Raw genomic sequence first — 7500 nt, 5'->3', positions numbered from 1 at the left:
CATCTCCTTTACACCCCTGTCTGATCTGGACTTCTCAGGTATGGCCCAGGATTGGGCGAGTGAGGGAGGGTTAAGCTCCCTGTTTAGGGGCATGGGGTCCCCGGGCCGGAGTCGGGAGGGAGGGGGGGTGGTGGATTTGAGTGGGGGGCACAAGGAACAGAGGGTGGGTGTGCCGGGTAGTGTGTTTGTTTCCAGGGGAGAGGGGATGGCGGCCGACGGGGGAGCGTCAGGAGGGGAGGAGGCGTCCCCGTCGGTCGGGAGTATAGGGTGAGTGTTTTTTGGTTATTTTTATATGGGTATGGGTTTTGGGTTGGTTAGTGATGAATAGTTTTGAAATGTCTATTTTTGTGTTTATTGGAATTTGTGTTTGAATTTATTGAGTGGTAAAAATTTTGGTTGGTTTTGAACGTAATAAATATATTTTCTAAAAAAAAAAAAATCTGTTCTTATCAGTTTAATATCTGATATGTCCCCCATCGGGGGACTACATATTAAATGGATTTTTCGAACAGGGAGTCGGAAATGGGGCTTGCTCCATCCGCTCCACGCATCGACCCGGTATTGCAGTACCTCCGGGAACGGTGCAACACTTCTCTCTCATTGTCAAGGAAAAAGAAATACACAAAGCTATGTAAAACAGCTAGCAGAAGAAGAGAAGGAATGAAAAAAGAAGAATCATCCAAACTGAAACAAGGGCGAAGCCCCCTTCATGGGGTCCCCCGTTTTCCCGCCATTTTACTTAAAAAAAAAAAAAAAAAAAAAAAAAAAAACATTGGCCAGGATTGTGTGTGTGTGTGTGTGTGTCTGTGTGTCTGTGTGTGTCTCTGTCTGTGTGTGTGTGTGTGTGTGTGTGTGTGTGTGTGTGTGTGTGTGTGTGTCTCTGTGTGTGTGTGTGTGTGTGTGTGTCTGTGTGTGTGTGTGTCTCTGTCTGTGTGTGTGTGTGTGTGTGTGTGTGTGTCTCTGTGTGTGTGTGTGTGTGTGTCTCTGTGTGTGTGTGTCTGTCTGTCTGTCTCTGTTTTTGACCCCCCCCAAAAAATACAATCACTTCACCAGGATTGTCTGTCTGTCTGTCTGTCTGTCTGTCTGTCTGTCTGTCTGTCTGTCTGTCTCTGTTTTTGACCCCCCCCAAAAAATACAATCACTTCACCAGGATTGTCTGTCTGTCTGTCTGTCTGTCTGTCTGTCTGTCTGTCTGTCTGTCTGTCTCTGTTTTTGACCCCCCCCAAAAAATACAATCACTTCACCAGGATTGTCTGTCTGTCTGTCTGTCTGTCTGTCTGTCTGTCTGTCTGTCTGTCTCTGTTTTTGACCCCCCCCAAAAAATACAATCACTTCACCAGGATTGTCTGTCTGTCTGTCTGTCTGTCTGTCTGTCTGTCTGTCTGTCTGTCTGTCTGTCTGTCTGTGTTTTTGACCCCCCCAAAAAATACAATCACTTCACCAGGATTGTCTGTCTGTCTGTGAATTTTTACCCACAGCCCTCAAACTTGGAAGAGTGGGTTCGGGAACCACCCGCGGGCACCCGGCCTAGAGTGCACAGTGTGTGTCTCGGGCCCCGACCTCTGACTTCCATACGACTCTGGTTTCTCTTCATTACGCACAAGCCTTTCGCCTTTTACTAAAGACTTCCGTGGAGAGGAACACTTACGAGTTCAACATATTTTTGGAAGGGCTTTGCTTCTGGCAGAGCCCGGTATCTTGTTTCAAGAGAAATTGACAGAGATGACGCCGAGACTTTTTGCTCAGGCGTTTGACTTGAAGCCGGCTGACCGACCGACCGACCGGCGTATTTTTCCACTCAAAGTAGTCGCTCGGGCAATTGAGTTCAAGCCCGACGACGACTGACGTGTTTTCCGGGCTTTGAACAAATAGTCGCACTAGGCTTAAAGAGCTAGTGACTTAAAGACGCATTAGCGACTTGTTAAAAAAAACACCCGCCTGTCACCAGGGAAGCGTCGGGTGGGGAGGAGACAACTTTTGCCAAACCGCTGAGGTCTGCCGAGACCCCCGGGGGCCCGGCGGGTGCAGGGGTCAATTTGTGGGTTATCGCTTCTCGGCCTTTTGGCTCAGATCAAGTGTAGTTACCTTGCCAGTGCTGCACTTGATCAGAGAAGCGATCACAGGCCGGAGGGCGCCCGGGAAAATTGTGCTATTTATTTTTGTTAAAATCATCATTTATTGTCATTATTGTTGTTTTTTGTCTCACCTTTGTTTATTCTTTGTCCTGGGTTAGGTGGTGGTCTTGGTGGTGGACTACAGGTGCACCAGCACCTGTAGGGTGAGTTTAAAGGCCCTCTGGTCCTTTTTCTTTAGTTATTACATTTATTTTGTGTTTTCCCCTGCTTGTCCTGTTTTGCATCTCTCCTCCCCCGTGTATCCTATAGTCCCCTCCTTAGCTCCTCCCATTGTCTTCAGTTGTGTGTTGTCTGCTAGCTGGGGTGGCTTTCTGGCTTGTCGGCCTGCTAGCTTTAGCTTAGCCTGGTCTGCAAGCCTCCTGGCCCCTTAGGCGTGGCAGGCATTGTTTGACTGTTTATTCTTTGTTCCCATCCACCTTGTACCCTTAGTTTATCCCCCAAATTTCCTTTTGTTCAGTTTCTTGTTGTTTGTGTTGCCAACTGGGGGACATTTTGCTAGCTAGCCTGCTGCCTGGTTAGCCTAGCCTGGCCGGCTGGTGAGGCCTGCTAGCCTTCTTGTCCCTCATGTTTGGTAGGTGTTGTTTAGTCAGTTTGTCCTTTTGTTGTTGTCATCCCTTCACTTCCCTTTTACTTTATTTAATTTGTTTTGTTAGTCTTACCCCCTAGGTTGTCTTCCCTCTTGGTTTGTGTGCCTTGTTGGTTTTTTGTTTTGAGGCCTCTTGGCTGGTGGGCCTGCCAGCTGGTAGGCCTAGCCTGGCCTGCTGGTGTGGCCTGCTAGCATTCTAGCCTTTAGTTTGTTTGTGTGGTTTATTTTTGTCTTTCCCTTTTGTGCCCTCCCCCCTGTGGAAAATATAAAACAAAAAAATTCCCCTCCTAGTGTCCTTTCCCATTGTCAATAAGATTAGTTTGGTGCTGTGCCAGATAGTTTGTTGTGTGTTCCGTGGTGCTGGTAGGCCCTGTTAGCTTAGTCTACCTGAGCCTGCCAGCTCCCTCGGTTGTCTTTCACTCCTTCCCTTTTTCCCAACACCCTCTCCCTCCCCCCGCCCCCCTTCCTTCCTTTCCCCTCCCCTTTTCCCCTTCCCCTCCCCCCCCCTTTTCACTGGTGTTGGGCTGTAAAGGGAGTGGGCCTCCATCATGTCAGCAGCACAGGTTGGCATGAGGAGGCACCATGCAGTGCGCCTCCTTTTAAAGGAGAAGGGAGGGAAAATAATGGAGTTATCCCGATTGGATTTCTCCAGAAAATTCCTCCAGAAAGAGCTCGGTTTCCACCCCGCGCAGGTAAACTGCATCTTAGCCCTTCCCTATGGGAAGGGCTTCGATGTCAGCTTTGCCAACGCCAGCTTCCTGCGGGAGTTCTGGGGGCAACTCCAGAACTCCCTGAACATCCAGGGGTCCCTCACAGCAATGTTTGAGGTGACCAAGCTGACGGATAATAGCATTAAAACCGTTATTATCCGTATGTATAACGAAACCGTACAGCCGGAGGACGTTGCAGTATGGCTGGGCAGGTACTGCAATGTGAAGGGGCCCTTGGTCCAGGTGAAGGATCCCGATGGGATCTGGACAGGGGCCTGGAGGGTTACTGTCCAGCAGAGGGAGGACCCCGGGGGCTATGGTGGGTTGAAAGCCATCCCATCCACCATAGTCCTCGGAGAGAATAGGGGCCATGTTCACTACCAGGACCAGCCTAAGCTGTGCCGTAAGTGTGGTGAACATGGCCATCTCGCAGAGGCCTGTAAAAAGGTCGTCTGCATGAAGTGCCGGGAGGTGGGCCACCGCTACGAGGAGTGCACGAACGGAAGGTCGTGCAACCTCTGTGGCGAGCGGTCCCACCTCATCCGCGGCTGCCCCTTCTCCTGGGCCAATAAGGTCAGGGCCGAGAGGAGGGAGACGGCGGCCGCGGACCGGGCTTCTGAGCGCCAAGGGGAGGGAACGGCAGTTGCCGAGGAGGTGGTGGTGGAGCCGGTGGTGGTTGAGGAGGTAGTGGTGGAGCCGGTGGTAGTGGAGGGCGCGGAAGGTGCAGTGGTGGAAAAAGTGGGAGGAGAGGACAAAACCCCCTCCCCCCCAATCCCCCTGCCCCAGATTAATGTGACCCCTGAAGGAGAAAGGGCCGAGAAAGACGGCCCCGGAGAGGTCTTGAGTGAGAACTCCCCAAGTGGGTCAGACAGTATGGAGACTGTGTCAGAGAAAGCTGTGGAGACAGCGTCAGGAGATACGGGAGAGGGAGTGGAGATTCTGGAAGAACACCTCCCCCCACGAAAAAGAAATGCTGAGGAGCTCTCCGACCCCGAACAAGGCGATGAAAAAAAGGGCAAATTGGAATGGGAGAGCTCCCAGGGGGAGGAAGAACCCAGAACCTTCCCTCCCAACTCCCCCAACACAATCTCCTTTTTAAGTCCTGTTTTAACCTCCTCTCCCTGCCATCCCCCGTTACCCCGGCGGGAGAGAGAGGAAGCACTAGACAAGTAACCCCCTTTTAACTGTTTAAATGCCTTTTCTTTTAAGCACTGTTTTTACTCACCCCTCTTATGGCTTTTAACATCACCACCATAAATGTGAGAAGCATAAAAACAGAAAGAAGAGCACAGTCGGTTTTATCCTTTTTAGAAAGGTTTAATTCAGATGTGTTTTTATTACAGGAGTGTGGTCTACCCTTTTTATCCTCTTATAGGAAATGGGAGGACAAGTGGCAGCATGGGCCCTCCATTTGGAGTGGCTCAAATTTTAATAAAAACGACGGTGTTGCCATTTTAATCAAGACCCCACAGGTGGTGGTGAGGGGGAGCACGGTGGTGGTAGGTGGGCGTGCTCTTTTAGCCAATTGTACTTTTATGGGGAGAGATTTTAACATGCTAAATGTGTATGGTTTTAATGACAAACATGACCGGTGCGCACTTTTAGAAGACTTGCAGTCCCACCTGCTAGGGAGGGATCCTCTAGTCGTGGGTGGGGATTTTAATTGTGTTTTAAGTAGAGCAGACAGGAGAGGGGCGGGAGAGGATTTTAAGGTAGATAGGTCAAGTGTTTTATTGCAAGGGCTGTGCAGGGATTTTAAACTGACCGACTGTTTTAAAACCCTGCATCCAAGAGAGGAGGGCTTCACCTGGACCAGTGGTGACGGCACCAGAGCCTCTCGCATTGACTATCTGTTTACCCGGGACTGCCCCCCAACTGATGCTAGAATAACCCCTGCCTTTTTCTCAGATCACGTAATGCTGACGTGCACCCTTTCACTAACTTCGGGTGTGACTGTGGGAAGAGGGCCCTGGAAATTGAACTGTTCCCTTTTAGAAGATGATAGAGTAGTTAGTCAGTACAGGGAGCAGTTCAGCCAGTGGCAGACGCTACAGGACTTCTTTGACACACGAGCACAATGGTGGGAAATGGTGAAGGGTAGGACGAGGACTTTCTTTAGAGAAATAGGAAAGAAGAAAAGTAAAGAAAAAGATAGATGCATGGTGGGACTGCAAAAGCGACTGGAAAGGTATTTTAATCTAGGCCAACAGGGCTTTGATTTTAACCACGAAATTAAACTAGTTAAAAAGGAAATGGCACTTTTAGCAGAACAAAAAAGCAAAGGGGTTATTTTAAGAAGCAAGGAAAGGGAACTAGAAGAGGGGGAGAAGTGCACAAGGTACTTTTTTAAGAAGATAGTTAGTAAGGGTAGGATAATGACAGGGTTAAAAGATAAAGATGGGGTTTTAAAAACAGACACAGAAGGAATGGAAAAAGTAGTCGAGGATTTTTATGGGGAACTGTTTGGGGTAAAAGATGTATGCGAGGAAACAATGGGGGACGTTTTAACATACATTGACAAGACCTTACCCAACACAGACGACCTGACAAAAGACTTGACGAGGACAGAAATTGACCAAGGACTGAAGCATTTTAAGAGGGGTAAGTCACCGGGGGAGGATGGCCTCCCCTTGGAGTTTTATCTGACCTTTTGGGATGTTTTAGCCGACGAACTTTTGACTGTTTTTACTGACTTTGAATACCTTGACAGACTACCTGACAGTTTTAGAGTGGGGATCGTGACTCTTTTATATAAGAAAACGACAGGACAGACCTAAAGAACTGGAGACCGATAACCCTTTTAAATTTTGATTGTAAACTTTTTACCAAGGTTTTAACACTCAGAATGTCTTCTGTTTTAGGGGAGGTGATCCACCCGGATCAAACCTGTGCCATTCCCGGAAGGAAGATCACGGACAGCCTGATACTGATCCGAGATGCCATCTGTTATGCGAGAGACAGAAATATGCGGCTTGTAGTCCTAAATTTAGATTTTGAAAAAGCCTTTGATCGGGTCTCGCACCAGTACCTCTTTAAGGTACTGCAAAAAATGGGTTTCCCGGACAGGTTTTTAGCTTGGGTGGGACTGCTGTACGGCGACATCACCAGCAAAATCCTTGTAAATGGGCATCTGTCAAAGGCAGTGGGAGTACACTGCGGCGTCCGTCAGGGCTGTCCGTTATCTCCTCTTCTGTTTGTGGCCTGTATTGAACCACTGGCACAGGTCTTGAGAAGGGACCAACGGATCAGTGGGGTGGGGATCCCGGGGAGTGGGGGGATGACCGCCAAGTGCGTATTTTACATGGACGACGTCAACATTTTATGCACCGACCTTTTATCCGTCGACAGGACCCTGGACAGGACTGACTGGTACGGACGAGCCTCTGGGGCGAGACTGAACAGAGACAAGACAGAGGCCCAATTTTTCGGACCGTGGGCAGACCCAGACTTGACCAGACTACCACTGACGGTTAAAACGACGGACATAAGGGTACTGGGGGTAAAGTTTGACCAGGAGGGAGGAGGGAGCGGAAATTGGAGTGGGACCCTGGGGACAGTAAGACAGAGACTGGGTTTTTGGGGACTACGACAGCTGACTTTTGAGGGCAAGGTTTTAATCATTAAAGCAGTGATTTTACCTGTGCTTTTATTAATCAGTTCTGTTTTTATCCCCCCTAGGAGAACTCTTTTAGCCCTGGAGCGGATGCTGTTTTACTTCTTGTGGGGGAGCAAGTGGGAGAGGCTGAGGAGGGAGGTGGTCAAGAGGCCCAGGTCCAAGGGGGGGAAAGGCTTGCCTGACCTCTACTTGTTCCTGGGCAGCCGCTACACAGCGTTACACCTCACTCTTGCCACCTCCCTGGCCACCAATAAGACTCAGGCCCTCGCACGGTTCTGGCTGGGATCTTACCTCAGGACTCTGAGGCTGATCCCAGTCGACCTGCGAGCCCCAGTCTCTTTCCTGCTTCCCACACACTACGCCCAGCTCCAGAAGTTTTTAAGACATTTTAAATTGGAAAAAGAAGCAGTCACAGTTTTAACTAAACATCGCTCTCTTCTCTCTCTTGTGCAG

General features: G+C 49.4%; 1 non-coding gene and 1 pseudogene across 1 annotated transcript; both read left to right on the top strand.

The window, feature by feature from the left end:
* Positions 1–415: 415 nt before the first annotated feature.
* Positions 416–592, top strand: LOC115184355 (uncharacterized; annotated as a pseudogene).
* Positions 593–1574: 982 nt separating this feature from the next.
* LOC115184306 (U5 spliceosomal RNA) lies at positions 1575–1691 on the top strand. Its single transcript, XR_003874273.1, has one exon. It is a non-coding gene; the product is annotated as a U5 spliceosomal RNA (small nuclear RNA).
* Positions 1692–7500: the final 5809 nt, after the last annotated feature.

The sequence above is a fragment of the Salmo trutta genome, unplaced genomic scaffold (genome assembly GCF_901001165.1).
Source record: "Salmo trutta unplaced genomic scaffold, fSalTru1.1, whole genome shotgun sequence".
In the NCBI taxonomy this organism is placed as follows: domain Eukaryota; kingdom Metazoa; phylum Chordata; class Actinopteri; order Salmoniformes; family Salmonidae; genus Salmo; species Salmo trutta.
This window is presented reverse-complemented; position numbering and strand designations above follow the sequence as displayed.